General features: G+C 43.7%; 1 protein-coding gene and 3 long non-coding RNA genes across 6 annotated transcripts in view; 3 read left to right on the forward strand and 1 right to left on the reverse strand.

The window, feature by feature from the left end:
• LOC142599156 (3-hydroxy-3-methylglutaryl-coenzyme A reductase-like) overlaps positions 1-19,095 on the forward strand; it is a 695,832-nt gene that overhangs the window by 604,103 nt on the left and 72,634 nt on the right. The gene's annotated exons all lie outside the window — the stretch shown is intronic.
• The window catches only part of LOC142599217 (uncharacterized), a 544,015-nt gene that overhangs the window by 462,836 nt on the left and 62,084 nt on the right, over positions 1-19,095 (forward strand). The gene's annotated exons all lie outside the window — the stretch shown is intronic.
• The window catches only part of LOC142599269 (uncharacterized), a 543,147-nt gene that overhangs the window by 318,195 nt on the left and 205,857 nt on the right, over positions 1-19,095 (reverse strand). The gene's annotated exons all lie outside the window — the stretch shown is intronic.
• LOC142599243 (uncharacterized) lies at positions 6,309-12,659 on the forward strand. The gene is made up of 3 exons (XR_012832872.1): positions 6,309-6,425; positions 6,924-7,106; positions 7,685-12,659. It is a non-coding gene; the product is annotated as an uncharacterized LOC142599243 (long non-coding RNA).

The following is a 19,095-nucleotide window of genomic DNA, read 5'->3' on the forward strand; positions in this document are numbered from 1 at the left end:
GGCACCAGTTGCTGAAGTCAGTTCTAGTTCCATCATCGTGGCACTTTGTTCAGTTTCAAAATCCATCCTTCATTAGTTTTGGGTGGTTCTTATGGTCATACCGTTGATACAGTATATCGCTATTAACCTCATGCAATTTAATTTATGGGCTATTCTCACCCAAAATCAAATCCCCTTGGGGTACACACTAGACTTCCCCATCCTTTCACATTACCCACCAAGTGCATCCAGGTCCCTGAGCAAAAGCAATCCCGCAGATGGGCTTGCCTTTGCCTGAAGCAGGGATAACCCAAACTGTTTTACCCAACATATTTTTCATGCGCACTACAGAAACTTTATCCCCTTCTACTGGGCGTGGAAACTTTGATTGGGCAGGGCCAGCTCGATTGGCGGATCCCCTAGTGTTAACTAACCAGGTGGCCTTTGCTAGATGTGTATCCCAATGTTTGAGGTTCCCACCACCCATTGCTCTCAGGGTAGTTTTTAGCAGTCCATTGTACCTTTCCATTTTCCCAGAGGCTGGTGCATGATAGGGGATGTGATACACCCACTCAATGCCATGCTCGTTGGCCCAGGTGTCTATGAGGTTGTTCTGAAAATGAGTCCCGTTGTCTGACTCAATTCTCTCTGGGGTGCCATGTCACCACAGGACTTGCTTTTCAAGGCCCAGGATAGTGGCATGGGGCACAGGCTATGTTTCCAGCCATCCAGTGGTTGCTTCCACCATTGTAAGAACATAGCGCTTGCCTTGGCAGGACTGTGGGAGCATGATGTAGTCAATCTGCCATGCTTCCCCATATTTATATTATTTCAACCATCGGCCTCCATACCACAGAGGCTTTACCCGCTTGGCTTGCTTGATTGCGGCGCATGTTTCACATTGATGGATGACCTGTGAGATGGCGTCCATGCTCAAGTCCACCCCTCGATCACGTGCCCATCTATATGTCGCATCTCTTCCTTGATGACCTGAGGTGTCATGGGCCCACCGAGCTATAAATAATTCACCCTTATGCTGCCAGTCCAAATCCACCTGGGCCACTTCAATCTTGGCAGCCTGATCTACCTGCTGGTTGTTCTGATGTTCCTCAGTGGCCCATCTCTTGGGTACGTGGGCATCTACATGACGTACCTTTACAACCAGCTTCTCTTGCTGGGCAGCAATATCTTCCCATAATTTGGCAGCCCAGATGGGTTTGCCTCTGCATTGCCAGTTGCTCTGCTTCCATTGCTGTAACCACCCCCACAGGGCATTGGCCACCATCCATGAGTCAGTATAGAGGTACAGCGTTGGCCACTTTTCTCTTTCAGCAATATCTAAAGCCAGCTGGATGGCTTTCACCTCTGCAAACTGGCTCGATTCACCTTCCCCTTCAGCAGCTTCTGCAACTCGCCCTGTAGGTCTCCATACAGCGGCCTTCCACCTTCGATGCTTTCCCACGATGCGACAGGACCCATCAGTGAAGAGGGCATATGGCTTCTCATCTTCTGTTAGTTTATTATACGGTGGGGCTTCTTCAGCACGTGTCACCTCCTCCTCTGGCAACATTCCGAAATCTTTCCCTTCTGGCCAGTCTGTGATCACTTCCAGAATTCCTGGATGACTGGGGCTTCCTATTCTAGCCCGTTGTATGATCAGTGAAACACACTTCCTCCACGTAGCATCGGTTGCATGATGTGTAGAAGGGGCCCTCCCTTTGAACATCCAGCCCAGCACTGGCAGTCGGGGTGCCAGGAGGAGCTGTGCTTCAGTGCCAATCACCTCTGAAGCATCTTGAACCCCTTCGTAGGCTGCCAATATCTCCTTTTCCGTTGGAGTGTAGCGGGCCTTGGATCCCCTGTATCCCCGACTCCAAAACCCCAGGGGTTGACCTCGAGTCTCCCCTGGTGCTTTCTGCCAGAGACCCGAGGTAGGGCCATTCTCCCCGGCTGCGGTGTAGAGCACAGTCTTTACATCTGGTCCTGCCCGGACTGGCCCAAGAGCTACAGCATGAACTATTTCTTGTTTCATTTGTTCAAAAGCTTGTCGTTGCTCAGGGCCCCGTTTGAAATCATTCTTCTTCCAGGTTACGTGGTAGAGAGGGCTTACTATCAGACTGTAATTTGGAATGTGCATTTGCCAGAAACCCACAACACCTAAGAAAGCCTGTGTCTCCTTTTTGTTGGTTGGTGGAGACATGGCTGCTATTTTGTTGATAATATCCATTGGGATCTAACGTGGCCCATCATGCCACCTTATTCCTAAAAACTGGATTTCCTGCGCAGGCCCCTTCACCTTACTTTGTTTTATGGCAAAGCCAGCCTGCAGCAGGATTTGGACTATGTTCTTCCCTTTCTCAGAAACTTCCTCTGCTGAGTTGCCCCATACAATGATGTCATCAATGTATTGCAGGTGCTCTGGGGCTTCACCCTTTTCCAGTGCAGTCTGGATCAGGCCATGGCAGATGGTGGGGCTGTGTTTCCACCCCTGGGGCAGTCGATTCCAGGTGTACTGGACGCCCCTCCAAGTGAAGGCAAACTGTGGCCTGCACTCTGCTGCCAAAGGGATCGAGAAAAATGCATTATCTATATCAATGGTGGCATACCATTTGGCTGCCTTTGACTCCAGTTCATATTGAAGTTCCAGCATGCCTGGCGTGGCAGCACTCATCGGCGGTGTGACTTCATTCAGGCCACGATAGTCTACCGTCAGCCTCCACCCTCCATTGGACTTTCGCACTGGCCATATGGGACTGTTAAAGGGTGAGTGGGTTCTGCTGATCACTCCCTGACCCTCCAGTTGACGAATTAGCTTGTGGATGGGAACCAGGGAGTCTCTGTTGGTGTGGTATTGCCGCCGGTGCACAGTTGTGGTAGCAATCGGCACCTGTTGCTCTTCAACCCACAGGAACCCCACAACAGAAGGGTCCTCCGAGAGACCAGGCAAACTAGACAATGGTTCAATTTCCTCCACTTCTAAGGCAGCTGTTCCAAAAGCCCACCGGTAGCCTTTTGGGTCTTTGAAATACCCTTTCCAGAGGTAGTCTATGCCCAGGATGCACGGAGCCTCTGGCCCAGTCACAATGGGGTGCTTTTGCCACTCATTCCCAGGTAGACTTACTTCAGCCTCCAGCAGAGTCAACTGTTGGGATCCCCCTGTCACACCAGAAACAGATATCGGTTCCACCCCTTCATAGTTCGATGGCATTGGGGTACACTGTGCACCCGTGTCCACTAGGGCCTTGTACTCTTGTGGGTTCGATGTACCAGGCCATTGGATCCACACAGTCCAATACACCCTATTGTCCCTTTCCTCCACCTGGCTGGAGGCAGGGCCCCTCTAATCCTGCTCGTCATAGTCACTACTCACCTCTTGCAGAAAGGACTTAGAAGTCCCTTCAAGAGGATCAGAAGTGCGATCAGGCCTTTCACTTGGTCTGGGGGGCTGCCTGGTGGAAACTGGAGCAGCATTCTTTCTGGAAGAGTCCCTTTTTACAGCTGTCTTGCCTTGTAGCTCATGTACGCGTGCCCGCAGGGTTGAGGTGGGCTTCCCATCCCATTTTCTCATGTCTTCTCCATGGTCACGCAGGTAAAACCACAGGATACCTCGTGGTGCGTATGCTCTGTATCCCCTCTCCGGAGCAGAAAAATGCTTACTCCTAACAGCTGAAATGCGGGTCTGTGCAGGTGGGGAGTAAGATATATCCTCTTTGAGTTGCCGGACGTCCTGGGACAGTTTCTCCACAGCTGAGATGAGGGAGGAAGAAAGGCTCTCTTCATATTGCCGGAGTCGGCCATCCACTTCGTCCACTGTGGGTGCCTCTTCACTCTTCCAGTCGATTACTGCCAGTGAGTTGGTGTACGATGATGGTGCACTCTGTACAAACTTCCGCCACATGGGTCGGGTACATTGGACTTCATCAGGGACTGTGGGTAACTGCGCATTGTCCGGGTCATAATAAACCATGTCCCGCACAGCTAATTCCCTCAGATATTGGATACCTCTCTCCATGGTGGTCCACTTGCCTGGCCGACATACGACATCTTCGCTGAAAGGATACCTTTCCCTCACACTTGACAGGAGGCGCCTCCAGAGGCTGAGGGCCTGTGCCTTCTTCCCAGTTGCCTTCCCTAGACAGGGATCCCAGCTGCTTGGCCTCCCTGCCCTCCAGTTCCAGGCTACTGGCCCTGTTATCCCAGCAGCGGAGCAGCCAGGTAATAATGTGCTCCCCTGGAAGGCAGCTGAAATCTTTCCGCATATCTCACAACTCACTCAGGGACAGGGATCGAGTAATCACTTCTGGTTCTGGCTCTTCTTCTTGTTCTCGTGATGGCCCCGGTTCATCATCATCTTTCACTAAGCGAACCGATTTCCTTGTGTATTTCTTTTTGTGTATAGGGGCGACTGATACTGGTATGGGTTGATCTTTTGGCTCGACTACAGTGCCTGTTGCGGGGGTTTGGGTAGCTGCAGTGCCTGTCGCAGGGGTTTGGGTAGCTGCAGTGCCTGTGGGTCCGCTCTCTCCCTCTGGATGGTGCTGTCTACTATCAAGCAGTGTTTGATAGATTGTGGCCAGGGCCCAGCACAGCACAGTAAGTTGTATCTCCTTAGAATCCCCACAGCATTTTCCTTTCAAATATTCTACCACTTTATCAGGGTCTTGCAGTTGTTCAGGAGTGAAGCTCCAAACCATCGGGGGTGAAAAGGTCTCTAGATGATACCCGCCCATACTCTCCCACATGCCATGCCAGCCCTGACCATTCAGCCTTGGGGAAGATCCCTGGGTGGTATTCTTGAAAAAATTTTTGCTAACCCTGGACAGGACTTGGAAAGCATGCAGGAGACCTAGCAATAGGAATATACTGGCCTGAACATTCCAAGGGTATTCAACATTCTCAAAAATTGTTGTAACCAGCCAGAAGGGAAAAGGGGAGGTGAAAGAGTGGGAGAAGGTATCCCCCCCTGTCTTCCCCATAGATTGGGTCCAATTATTAATCAATTCTGAAAGATGTTGACTGAGGTACGGGCCTGACCGAAATGCTACATACACGGACCAGCTCAGACCCATGACTGTCAATGATATCTTATCATAAGTCATTATCACACAATACAACAACATGGGAACACGAACCCCTCTCCCAGAGGTGATAAACAGCGCTGCAGGGATTACATAGAGTAAACACGGGTTTACAAACCAGAGCCATGTGACCAAACAGAACATCATTATGACCAGCGACTGTTTCAATAACATTATAAATGCTTATAACAACTTTGTTTTAACACACTTGGGTCAGACTTGTCATTATCACAACCCCTCAAGCCCCACGTTGGGCACCAAAAAGGACTGACGTGGTTTAGCCCCAGCCGGTAGCTAAGTGCCACGTGCCGCTTGCTCACTCCTTCCCCAGCGGGATGGGGAGGAGAAGGGAAAAACAAGGGCAAAGCCTCGAGGGTTGGGATAAGGGCAGTTTACTGGGACAGCAAGGGCGAGGGAAACAATCAACAACAGTGCTGATAACAGACATTCACAATGGGTGATAACAGAGAACGATATATGGATCTGAGGACTGACGGAGACGCTCAACCCATCCTGGAGCCACGCCAAGCCCGCCCCTGCCCGACTAGCCCCCTTTTATGGTGAGCATGACGTCTCATGGTATGGAATAGCCCCCAGCCAGCTTGGTTCACCTGTCCTGGCTCCTTGTGAAATTAACTCTATCCTTGCCAGAACCAGGACAGTCATTGCTCTGATTACCCTGGCTTATTCCCCAGTTGTATGCAATGGCATGACCTTTGCCATTTTGGACCCCACTCCCCGAGTCCTTCAGTTTAAAGCCTGCTTCACCAAGTTGGCCAGCCTGCTGCCAAAGATTCCCTTCCCTCTTCTAGACGGGTGGATCCCCTCCCTAACAGGTTATAGTCAAAGAATGTCCCGTTGTCATAAAAGCCATAACCCTCGCGATGGCACCAGCCACGTAGCCAGGAGTTGATATGCATTATACGTCTATTTCTGGCTGCCCCCTTCCCTCCAACTGGTAGAATGGAGGAAAAGATAACTTGGGCACCAATGTTTTTCACTTGTACCCCCAGATCTTATTCAGATCTTTCTGAATAATTCTGAACAATCATTTTGTTGTATTCTTAAACTAATCAAAATGAAAACTTATTATTTTGGACACTAATTGCATATGGGACTCAGACTTTTATAATGTATTCAGATACAGGAGTTATGGGCTCCCCTCGGAACTGTTTATTTCTGTGTTCAAAGGTTTTTTTTAAATCAGTAGAATAATTTACATAATATTCATTTATTTCTTTCAAGGTACTTGCAACAGACATGTCTAAGCATATGAATCTATTGGCTGATTTAAAAACTATGGTTGAAACAAAAAAAGTGACAAGTTCTGGTGTCCTACTTCTTGATAACTATTCAGACAGGATTCATGTAAGAAAATTAATCTGAAAATGGTCACTTGTATTGACTTACATCCTTAATAACATTGTCCCATTCATTCTCCAGCATGGGTTAGATCAGCTGTCCATTCTCACACCATGACTCATTCCCTTCCTTCTTCTCCCTCATGTTTCCTACCTGTGACATATTCTGTTAGGTACTCAGTGACTCTCTGAGAGAGTAATAGGGTGCTAAAGTACTTCTGGACTGAATGTGGCTTTGGCCTTCCCTTCAAATTATCAGCACCTGATTGGTCTTTCTCTCAAACATTTTCTGTCTCTTATACAAGCAGAAGCATCAGAAGCGAGGTAATCATGGCTATTACTGCAAGTGTGAAAAACACCCAAGCACATAAGTTTTTGCTGTTTAGAATAAATCTTGCACTACATGTATTTTCAAGATTCTGTTTCACAGCCACCAAAAGTGTAAATGGAGAAGGAGCTGTTTTTCTGCAGTGTAATAACAGTGCAGTTGTTCAATCTTTTTTAGGTTCTTCAGAGTATGGTGCACTGTGCAGATCTAAGCAATCCAACCAAGCCACTCCATCTATATCGTCAGTGGACAGACAGAATAATGGAGGAATTTTTCCATCAAGGAGATCAGGAAAGAGAGAGGGGAATGGAGATAAGTCCCATGTGTGATAAGCACAATGCATCTGTAGAAAAATCACAGGTAATTGATTTGAGTAGGCAGTTAAATAAAACAGTATGACATTTTAACAGAAAAGAGTGGTCCATAGCCATTCTTTATGTTTTGATGAATTTCTGAACACACTATTTCCTTTATTTCCTCCTAGTTAATTAATTCAGGTCCTGAGTAGTAAGTGAGGGGAGCTGAGATTCTGTGAAAACATAGCACATGGCAGTGTGTTTGCTGAAGGGATTCCATCACTGTAGTGATCTGCAGTGAAGCATATGCTTCAGAAGAGAGTATTGTACAGCTGCTCATTAGGGTTTCCTTCAAAAGCAGAATTAAATATAAAGCAGCTGTTTGGCTCACTAGATGCAGTTGTTTGGAATGAACAGTTCATCTGAAAACAAATCCTTTCCAAGTCCTTATCCAATATCCTGAATCAGACTTTTGAAATGTAAAAGACCATATTTACTATATAGAACACCATGGGTTCCTTTCAGCCTCCTTAAGGGTAGCATATCTAGTGTCTCTTTCTCAGACATTGTATGACTTATAGGCATAGTTGTTTATTTCTTTGTGAATAAGAGCTCATCCTAATTTTGTATTACTTGAAACAGGTGGGGTTTATAGACTACATTGTTCATCCTCTGTGGGAGACATGGGCAGATCTTGTTCACCCAGATGCCCAAGATATCTTAGATACACTGGAGGACAATCGAGAATGGTACCAGAGCACAATCCCTCAAAGTCCCTCTCCTGCACCTGATGACCAGGAAGAGGGTAGGCAGGGTCAAACTGAAAAATTCCAGTTTGAACTAACACTTGAGGAAGATGGTGAGTCAGACACCGAAAAGGACAGTGGAAGTCAAGTAGAAGAAGACACCAGCTGCAGTGACTCCAAGACTCTTTGCACCCATGATTCAGAATCCACTGAAATTCCTCTTGATGAGCAAGTAGAGGAAGAAGTAGAAGAGGAGGAGAACCAGACAGAACCTTGTGTGGTAGAAGACCATTCTCCTGACACGTAACAATGAAGAGTATCTTTCTCTTGCCTTCTCCCTTTCTTTTCCTCTTTCTCTCTATTTTTGGGGGGGGGGTTGTTTGGTTGTTGGGTTTTTTTTAATTAAGTAATGGTTTCCAAAGTGTATGTCTCATGTTACAACCATGGTCACAACTCACTATCATCTGCCAGGATGTTTGTCAGTCAAAACTGACCTTGATGAATCAGTTTGGCACTCAGGAATATTGTAACCAGAATTTTCATCTCCATGGCATCAGAAAGCAGGGGCGAGAACATCCATAAAATGCATTTTAATAAGCTCCCCATTTGGCAAATCTTATTAAATAATGCAAACATTTTCAGAGGAGTACCACCTGCCAAACGAATGCTGGTATGCTTTGATAGTTTTTGAATTAATTTTATTTCACAAGCAAAGCATTGGATAATGTTCATCATCAGAAGAAACAGACAGAAAATAAACTGAGGTTCCTACTGGAAAACAAATGCACATAAATGATGGGACACAACGTCAATCCATTACAAATAGGAAGACGAGCTGTGGAAATTGCATAATTTTCTCATTTCAAGTCTTCCTGATATGTGACTGAAAAAAGCGTGACCCAGTGGGTTGCACTAGCCTCTACATTTTGTATAATATGTAAAAGAGAGATCTTTTGTAGAGCTTACTTTTATTATTAAATGTACTGAGGTATTATATTTAAAGAAAAACACTTTCAGACTTCATCTGTCACTGGTTATTTTTTTTCCAAAGAGTAACTTGCAAGGTTTCAGTAGAAATCTGTGCTACACTGGATAATACTTCTAGGTTTTTTTCTTTTCCTTCTTTTTTTGCACCTTAGAATTTCATGGTAATATTGAGCTGTAAAAGCTCTATTATTTTATATATTGGTGAGTTCTGTGAATATCCATTATGTTACATAAAACTCTTTCAGTATGATGGCTTTTGTTTGTTTGTTTTCATCATAATTTCCCCAAACATATTAGAGGAACTTATGTTGTGCTTTTGTCCTCATAGTGGCCTGATCCTGCCAATTCTGTCTTACTACCAGAAGTGGTCCCAGTGAAACCAACTGGACCACTAAGATTAGAATTTGCAGTACTAGAGCTCATAAGAAAGGTAATGAATTGTCTTTTAATACAAAAACGGCTCTTCTGCTATATTAATAAAATTCGTCCCTCTGAAACATGGTTTCCAGACCATTTTTTCCTGGGAGCTATAGACTGCTAAATCAGAACAGACTAATACAATGTATGGAATATTTATTTTGGCAAAAAAAGCATTAGTGTAATATTTCCAGTTTTGACTCTTTTAATGACTTTTTGTGTCAGCTATCTAGTTAAACCATTTGCTAATCTGAGACATGTACAAGAATAAAAAAAAAATTAACATTATTTTTTCATGTTTTTGTTCCAAGAAGAGCCAGATCAGTCCTTTTTATGTTTTTAAGTAAATGAGCAATGAGAGTTGTAGTTTACTCCACATCATTATTTCAATCTCAGATCTTTTCATCCTTTATCCAACTTGTGCTGAGGGAATCCTGCTTTTCAGTTTGATTGGTACTGAAAGCTTCTGTAACTTGGAAAGTTAAAGGGAGGTAGGAGTTCATATCTGTCATTTTCCAGTCCTGTTGTTTGGTCACATGAAAGGACTTTTATCTATCTCCTCTGCTTTACCCTTCGTTAAAATTGTAGTTTTGAGCATAGAAGATGGGAAATAGTTGCCTAGAGAAGTTAGCAGGCTCTCACTCTGTAAAATTCTGGTAAAATGACAATATCAAGATGATTTCTTAACAAAAAAAAAAAAACCAGAAACATTTCCTGTTTGGATTAATTTTGTAGTAAATTTGCAAATATGAATACATGGGTTTTTTTAAGTGTCTGAGATCTAGAATAAAAACCTGTTTAAAAATGATTGGCTAATAAAACAGCTTTAAGAATGCATTTTGCATTCTTCTATATCCAGGTCATAGTTTTCTCTACCTTGAGCCCCCATGGGGCCTTAGCACCGAAGATGCTGAAGGAGGAAAGAAAATTAAGAGAACTCATGGTGGGGTTTTTTTCAATTTTTGACTCTTATTTTTTGTTCTTCATCATTTCTTCCTGAAATTGATCCATCTAAAAATCCTTTCAATCCCCAAGAGTGCCTGGAACCTTAATAATGGAAAAGCAATATAAAATCCAAAATAACCAATAGGGACCTGAAAAGGTTTTGTATCTGCACTAATTAAAAGTAAATGAAGAGAGTAACACTGTATTGTGAGATAGACACTCATACATGTGGACAATCAAATAATAGATAATTATATAATTTCTTAGAGCCAGGGATATAATGCAGTGTACAATCTTTTTTTTTTTTTCCCTCTTTTGCCAAAATGTGTTTTAGCATTGCACACTGTTTTAAAACAATACAATTTACAAGTGACTTTATGTGTTCTGAATATTTTTGCCATAAGAAAATGCAATGAGTTGGGTACTGAGTGGGGAAAAACAGAAAATTCACGTTGCTTATAACAGTACACTTTAGCTTGCAAGTTACTGTACTTGATAATGCTGTATTTGAATTCTTAAATTGTTTTGTCATTGTTAAATACAATAATGTAAGAATATAGATAGACCAAATAGCATTCAGAAGTTTAAAAAACTTGAATTAAATGGATTTTACAGAAACCTTTGACAGTTCTTTTCAAACGCATTATTTATTTTATTTGTGCCATGCATTTTTCTCACCAAATGACCTTACCTGTAATACAGTCTTGTTTGTCTCTGTTTACAACCATTTATTTATTGTAATGTACATACTGTAAATTATAAGTTCTTAATATAACATCATCCTTGTCAAGATGGTGTTGCTATATTTGGAAACTCTTGGTGAGAGAATGATTATTGTGTATACATATTCCTTGTACATTTTTTCTTCTGTAATATATTCTATGTCACCTTAGAGCTAGTTTAAGGAAGATTCAAAAAAAGTATAAAATATATACAGATATATCCATAAAAAAAGCTGCAGGTCTTTGGTCCCAGGGCTGTGCCTTAACTTTAAACAATATTTTATTCTGTTTTGTTGCATTTGAAATTAAGGTAGCTATGGGGCTAGGGCTGGGCATTTCTACCATATTTTTAGTTGCTAACTGATGGAGTTACTAGTACGAGCTAGTATGCATGATACTACAATGAGCTTTCATTCATGACCTTACTGGAAGTTCAAGCTTTTCCAGACTTCTGGCAATACAATTATATTGCCTCTTTGATTATCTATCTTTTTACAGGCTATCATCGGGGATTATTGCAGCCATTACTTGCTCCTAAAAAAAATTGATGCTGTATTTCAGTACTGAATTGTACTGAAACAGCTTTGGAAAGCATCTCTAATAAGCATTTGATTTTAATGTATATTGGAAAATGGAATAATTGGAATTAAAAGAGTATAACTCATGCACTTCTTTTACAATCATCTGTAATATCCCTAATTTATTTAGTAGCACAAATTATCACTGTATAAGCAGAATCCATAAAGTAGGACAAAAGACAACTTTAATCTTGGAAATACTTTCCAACACTAATATTAGTGTTATAAGCATCCAAAGCTCTTATTTTGTATAAATGTATCTAAGGCTTTGTACAAATGTGTATAGCATAATGTACTAGATCTACAGGAGAGTGGTAAACCTTTAGATGTTTTAACAACACTAGTATTATATTTGCAGGTTGGACTCTGAGTATCTCTTGCTGTTTGACTATCATGTTGCTCCAGACTACTTAGAGATGATAGCAATGAATTTGCCAGAGTGAGGTAAATAACCTCTCCTCCATTCCAGTGATGCCCAGCCCTTATAGCATGCGACTTCTTGGTGAAAGGAGAGATTCTTTTTCAAGGAAAACCAGCCTCCTTTTTGACACAAACTGTAGATTTTAGCAGCTCTGGCCCAAAGGAAATTGATTGCTTTTGTTTTAAACTGTATAAAAGGGATGCTATAATGATAGAAATACTGAAATATTTTTGTTATTGTTTTAATTTGATTTTTCCTTTGGGTATGTCTTGAGAGTGGCAACTTGTGTGAATATTGCACGTGACAATTCTTTCACTAGTTTCTTACCTCTCTTACAGCCTATGGGCTAGTACTGTACATCAGTACCTTCATATGAAATTTTTATATGCAGTGGAAATAAAAGCATGGGTTCATTCTGCCTAGTTACTGTATTTGATTTTCATTTGCAAGTTGTTTTGTTTTACATACATGCCATAGTTGTGACATTTTAAGACAAAATGTATTGCCAGAATATTACCATATTTTTGTCATCATACTATGTTTTGCATAGATAATACAAAATAAATGTGGGGGCAAATCAGAAAAGTCAATCAAACGTGGTATTTCATAAAGAAGTCTAAGAAAGGTGCTATACAATTATATAGAAAGGCATTCAACCTCAGTTTTCAGGAAATTTTACCATTGGCTTCAGTGGCAGAAGCAGCCTATCCTGAGAAGATAAAACTTCAGCTTTAAAGGAACTAGGAGACTACAGATTGCCTAGAGGAGCAATATGCTGGGATATCACAAAGAAAAAAGAAAGAGTACCATAGTTAAATATTGACCAGACGATCTTGGCTCTAAATGGATGATAAAAAGAAATTGTTTTTTAAAATACAATTCATAAATGACAGCTGTTGTCTTGAAGAAGAAATGTGGTCTTAATGCAGGTCCAGCTCTTGAAGTTACTTGCATGCACCTCTCCTTGATCAGAGTGGGAGTTTTGTTGTTGGGGGGGGTTGGTTGTTTGCTTAACTGAAAATACTTTCTGATTGAATACAAAAAAACCTATGTCCATTTTTTCCTTAAGTTTCTTAGATCCTTCTTTGGATTTGGGGTTAGTTTGCAAGGAGTACCAACCCTTAGGACTCCTTTTTAATCACACCTTGGTGGCAGAAGAGGCTGGTAAGTGCTATGCTGGGAAGATGAAGGATACTGCACTGAGCATGGCAGGGCAGATAAACCAGGTGATACCTGTCACTCTCGGCAAGCTCATCCTCGCACATTCCCAGTGGCCCTAATGGGAAAATGGTTTGCATACATTATGGCTATTATGAAGGGAAGAAGGAACCCCAAATTCTTATTAGCACTATTAAAACCTTTTCAGTAAGGAGCTTGGGAATCACAGTTGTGCACATGGTGAGCCTGAAGCTGGCAGGATTAGCCCACTGCTTCCTACATCCTCTGGCAGTACTTTCTCAGTCTCTCTGTGTGGCAATAATAATGCATCAGAATAGGCAAGTTTCAAAGCAAAACCAAAATGGATCCCCTGTTTAACTGCAGCCAGCTGCTGCTATAGGAGCTGAATGTATTTTTGAACTAATGACTCCTTTATTTCCTAGTGAGACAAATAGTCTGAATAGCTGCAGCTTCATTCGCTCAATCTCTCTGCTGCACTGAAAACAAAAGTCACATCTGCTAGCACACATAGTGTTTACTGGGATGACCAGCCCAATTTCTCTACCAGCTGTGAATAATTTTGCATAGTTTTTTTCAGAAAAAAAAAAAAGAAAGCAAAAGTTCAAAGATATTATAAAACCCTTTAGTTAGTTCAATTTAGTTTAGCCTGCAGGGTAAAGAAAATCTCCAGCTTCCTCCTGTCAAACTGGTTGAAAAATCTGCAAAAGTAATAAAGGGGGATAGGAAGTCCAAACAGAAATCTGAGTGATAAATTGGGAGCAAAACCTGGGCAGGGAGAAATATCTTCCAACTAAAATAATCTCATCCCATCAAAGGTGATCCCGTGGCTTGGATATAGACATAGGAGAACTGAGTTTGAGTTTGAGTCTATCTCAGTTCCCCAGGTACAAAGCAAATTTATTTTCTGTCTCACAAAGCAAATATTTTAAGGTCCTTGGAGTTACTGTGGCAGTAAGAACTATGTTCTTACTTAAAGGTCCATTTAAGATGGACTGCTGTGCTGATGGCAGCTGCAGAGAAATGTCCCTTACAAAGCTGTGCCTGTAAAAGGGCTAAAGAAATGCTTGAGAAGCAGTAAATGGAAGACTATTTAAACAACCTTTAGTGCTGCTAAGGATCTTATTGGAATCACAGTGTTCAGGTTTGGTAGTGATGCTTAGAGATGCAGTTTGAGGAGAAAAAAAAAAAAAGAAAAATTAATGTTTAACAACCTGGAATCTTGCTGTCTAGCAGGATTCAAGGAATATGACCTATTTATCTTACCCAAGAGAAGGTTAAGATATGGTTTGATCATATGGGGACAGAAATGTGATAGTCCCTCAGTCCATCCTTTTGTCTAGCATGCAAAGCCAGCTGCTGGCAAGGGAGCCAAATCACTGGAAGCTAACATGTGACAAATTCTGGCTGCAGGACGGAGCAGCTGCATCAGCTGGTTTCATTCACTCTTCATGCTTGCAGGTACTTCACTGGGGACCAGGATCTGGGGAAACATCACTGTTACAAGTGAGTGATGTGCTGTGCGTGCTGGGAGCCACACACACTGCTTAGTGCCACAGGTCCTTCCTTTAAGGGTATTTAATAATATGTGCAATTCACTTTGGTTTAGCTTTGCCTGAGAATGGGCTGGTTCTTTGTCGAAATGGAGGTGGGAGCGGGGGGTGAAGGAGAGGGAGGTGCTAAGAGATGGAAGGGCTTTTTCTATCACATGAATTTTCAAACAGTAAAGCAGCAGGGCTGTTTACTGCAAAACAGCAAAGCATTTTCTTTGCAGGCAAAAAGCTTTCCATCTCTATTTCTAATAACAGCCTCCAGTCTGAGCTGATATTCTCATTTAACCTTCTTCATTGTTCTGCTCCTGCTGGATTTAGGGGTGCTGGCAGTCATGTTCCTCCTAATGCCAGTGTGGGTCCTGGGCTTGTGAACTGTGTGGGGAGGGGAGATTGGACTGCAGCGCTCTGACCATTGCGCTGTGCTGTTCACAGCAGCAGTTATGTGTCACCCTGCGTTAGTGGCATGGCATTGGCTCTGTTTTCCTCAGCTGAACCAAGACAGCGGAGTGTAATTGCACATGTGCCTCCCCTCAATTTTTTTAATAAGCACAACCCTCATCAGTCAGGCTGCCAGTGGGATGAGGGCATCCAAAAGAGCCAGGCTGGTCTGCTTCTCTCTCTTACCCAAAAATATGTTTGGGATTGGGTTGCCTTCTCCCATCATCAAGTAGCTGAGTTTGACAGGACTGGTTCACTGTGTTGGTCAACACAACTGTGTCCAGCCGGAGGCGAAGACACCTCTGTTGCAAGAAGGGATGAGTACTCCTGCTTTCTGCTCATGTGATATGACTAAGCTGTGTGCATGGATATGTGTGTGCATTTTCATATGTGTGTCTTTCACTTCCACATACATCAAATAACTTTGCACTGGGATGGCCTCACCAGCTACTGGAGCTTGTGCTTCAAGTACCACTATTCTCCCATCCCTAAGGAACGCAGTTACATCTCTTATTTAGGAGCTACGAAGCCTTCTGCATTTAGTGCTTAGACACTCCCCACAACCAACAACTGGAAGATGGCCTGGCCCATTCCCCCCAGTTTCTCACTCTCCAGGTGACACCATGACAAAATCCCTGCAGGAGGGAGTACCGCGCCATCGGCACTGGAGGAAACACTCCCTGGCCAATGGGAGAAGAAAGTTTTGCAGTTTGTCCAGAAATGTGTCAGAGCACTGTGCTAGGCTGCATGATGATGCATGGCATGGAGTCATGGAATCATGGAATCATAGAATGGTTTGGGTTGGAAGGGACCTCAGAGATCTCATCTAGTTCCAACCCCCCCGCCACGGGCAGGGACATCCTCCACTAGACCAGGTTGTCCAAAGCCTCATCCAATCTGGTCTTAAACACTTCCAGGGAGGGGGCCTCCACAACCTCTCTGGGCAACCTGTTCCAGTGCCTCACCACCCTCACAGTAAAGAATTTCTTCCTAACACCTAATCTAAATCGACCCTCTTTTCGCTTAAACCCATTACCCCTTGTCCTGTCACTACACTCCCTGATAAACAGTCCCTCCCCATCTTTCCTGTAGGCCCCCTTCAGGTACTGGAAGGCTGCAATTAGATCTCCCTGGAGCCTTCTCTTCTCCAGGCTGAACAACCCCAACTCTCTCAGCCTGTCCTCACAGGAGAGGTGCTCCAGCCCTCTGATCAACTTCGTGGCCCTCCTCTGGACTCTCTCCAACAGCTCAATGTCTTCCTTGTACTGGGGCCCCCAGAGCTGGATGCAGTACTCCAGGTGGGGTCTCACAAGAGCAGAGTGGAAGGGCAGAATCACCTCCCTTGACTTGCTTGTCATGTTGGTTTTGATGCAGCCCAGGATATGGTTGGCTTTCTGGGCTGCAAGCACAGATTGCCGGCTCATGTTGAGCATGATGGCATCCTACCTCGCATGCTTTCAGGGGCTCCTTCTCAGTGTGAAATGAACATTCACCATAAGACAACCATGCATTTCTGCAAGTTGCAGAGCTTATGAAGTGGATTTTCTTCTGCTCTGGTGTTTTTTCTGAAGTTGTAAGCTCTTGGCTAAGCCTACCCCTGCAAGAGTAGATACATGTGTGGATTTTTCTCCTCTGTTTATTTTTCATGAAACTATTATGAATTTGGGCCCTTAAATGTGGTAAAATTTGGCTCACAGGTTCAAAAGTTAGAGCACAGCCATGTAGGCAGTTGTAGTTGGTACGCGGGCTGTGTTTCCTGGCGGCGGGGAGGATGGAGACTCCACTGCTTACAATTAGCAGCTGTCTCCTGGACCCCAGAGGAAAGAGCTGCTTTAATGGAGGCATCATTTCCTTGGCAAGTACTGTCCATTAAAGAAGTGGGACAGTTCCCGCTGCATCCCAAATACGAAATGAATGGCAGACGTCCTTCCCAAGGCCTCTCACTGCTAGGGTAGGGCTGGTGGGGCTGTCCCTCCTGGAGGGCTCTGCCTCCCACCTCCCAACACCAGATGACTGCAGGAAGGGGCTCTGTGCCATGTAGAGTAAGGAGAGGCACAGAGCAGTGAGTGCTACCCTCCAAGGTGTCCAGCTGCTGGTGCAATGGTACACTTCCATTTCATTAAACAAGTTAGTGTCTGTATGTAGAAGGAGCATGTTTAGGATACAGTAGGTGTCAGTTGGGGTTTTTTTTTTTTTTTTTTTTGCTAGTGTGGCTTTTCAGGAGAAGAGTATCTCTCTAACACCTCCAGTTTTGCTGAAGGTTACTCATTTAAGCTACCCTCAGGTGCAATTAGCTGATGAGATCTCATTGAAACCTATCAAAAATGGTCTGTCCAGGATTGACTTGAAGTTCAGTATGAAATCTTCAGATAAACACACAAGTGAGGAAAGGGAAGGGGGAAATGTTTCAAGGAAATCTAGAGAAAAACGGGGGAAAAAAGTATGAAAATGAGGTTCTTACCATCTACCCCAGGGTTTTGACACTTCTTTGCAGAGATGCAACATCCTGCTGTGTGCTCTGATTTCTGCAGCCCTCCAGTGCTGTAGGCACCTGGGCCTTTGTGTTGAAAAGCCATAGAGGGGCCGGAGGACAGAGAGGGAGAAATGGGAAGAAACTAAGGAACAAAGCCTCATTCAAGGCACGTCTCAACCACAGACGCTCTGCCACTCTTGAAACAATCAAATAGCTACAAATCTCAACCAAAAAAACCCCACTGTTATCTGAGGCTGTTATGTACTGGTGTTTCAGGCTGCACAGTTGCTTCCTCTGTTGCTCACACAGTGCTGCAACAGGCTTGCCTGGGCTCCGGCAGAGTAGTTGCTTGTTGCTAAATGCAGCCCATATGTCCGGATGCCAGCTGCTCTGAGGTCATTAGAGGGACAAGTCCCCTGGAAAACAGTCAGTGCCCTGAGGCTGAAATGCACTCCCAAAAGTCTCCCAGGTGGTGCTGGTAGCAGCCACAGCAGGAGGGAAACTTGCCATGCTCCTGCAGGTCACCCCAGAGGAGCATCGCTGCCCCTACTGCTCCATTGCTGAGGGCCAGCCAGATCTGTATGAAGCAGCCTGTACATTTAAAGGGTCTTTCAATCCTACTTCCCAAAACAGGAGTGGGGTACTATGCTGCTCGTGGATAACTGCGGGCTCTGATCCACAATGCTGATGGCACTACAAGGTCAGGGCAGACATGATGCTGGGCAGTGTCCCCAGAAGAACGAAAGTAGCTGTCCTGTGTGAGCTGTAAGACCCAGGCTATCACCTAATGCCCTCCTCCACAGTTGTCCCAAAAGAGGGATCATTTACCTAGGGCGCAGTACACCAATATACACACACAGAGCAGAGGTAATTTGTTTATTTCACGTCTGATCAGAGATGGGTGCTAGGTGGTAATTCCACAAAGCTAGCACCCCACACACAGAATCTACCACATATTTATCTTGTTACAGGATTAGAAAAACCCACCTAAATTTACATTAATTGGTTATTAATTACTGCATCATCTACTATTAGTCAAGCATCTTTAAATTAGCAGGCATGCGCCTTGAGGGTGTGTGTGGGGGTGGGGGGGTGTAACTTGCATAGTCCTTTAATTGGGTAGGTGGTGGCTGCAAACCCCCTCCAGCCACCTTTCCCTTCCCCTAGTTACTGGTGATTTTTGTTGACTTCAGGCCTCTCTGGCAATCACCCAGCTCTGGGCGCCTTCTGGGGCAGGATGTTTCCTCTTTATCAGTTTTTCAGCTCTCCTTCAAGGATACAAGCATGCTTTTAATCAGGTTTTCTGGCTCTTCTTCAAAGGTATAGTCGTCAGCAAAGCAAGGTAGTGCATTTAACCCTAAATTATAACAGTGTCTAAGCACCAACCCAAACACACTTCTGGCCCTGCAAAGTGGAACATTCTACTTTATGGATATCATTTCCCCCCCTTTGAGACTATGAGATCTCTTGGGTCTCATATGTCTCACTATTTCTTTTCATTATAACTACAATTGTCCTTCACAGATGGCTAATACTGAATATACTATTACAATGTTTACAATTTTAGCAGAGTTAAATTAATAACACTTTCTGAGGA

Source organism: Balearica regulorum, chromosome W (assembly GCF_011004875.1).
Source record: "Balearica regulorum gibbericeps isolate bBalReg1 chromosome W, bBalReg1.pri, whole genome shotgun sequence".
NCBI classification, from domain to species: domain Eukaryota; kingdom Metazoa; phylum Chordata; class Aves; order Gruiformes; family Gruidae; genus Balearica; species Balearica regulorum.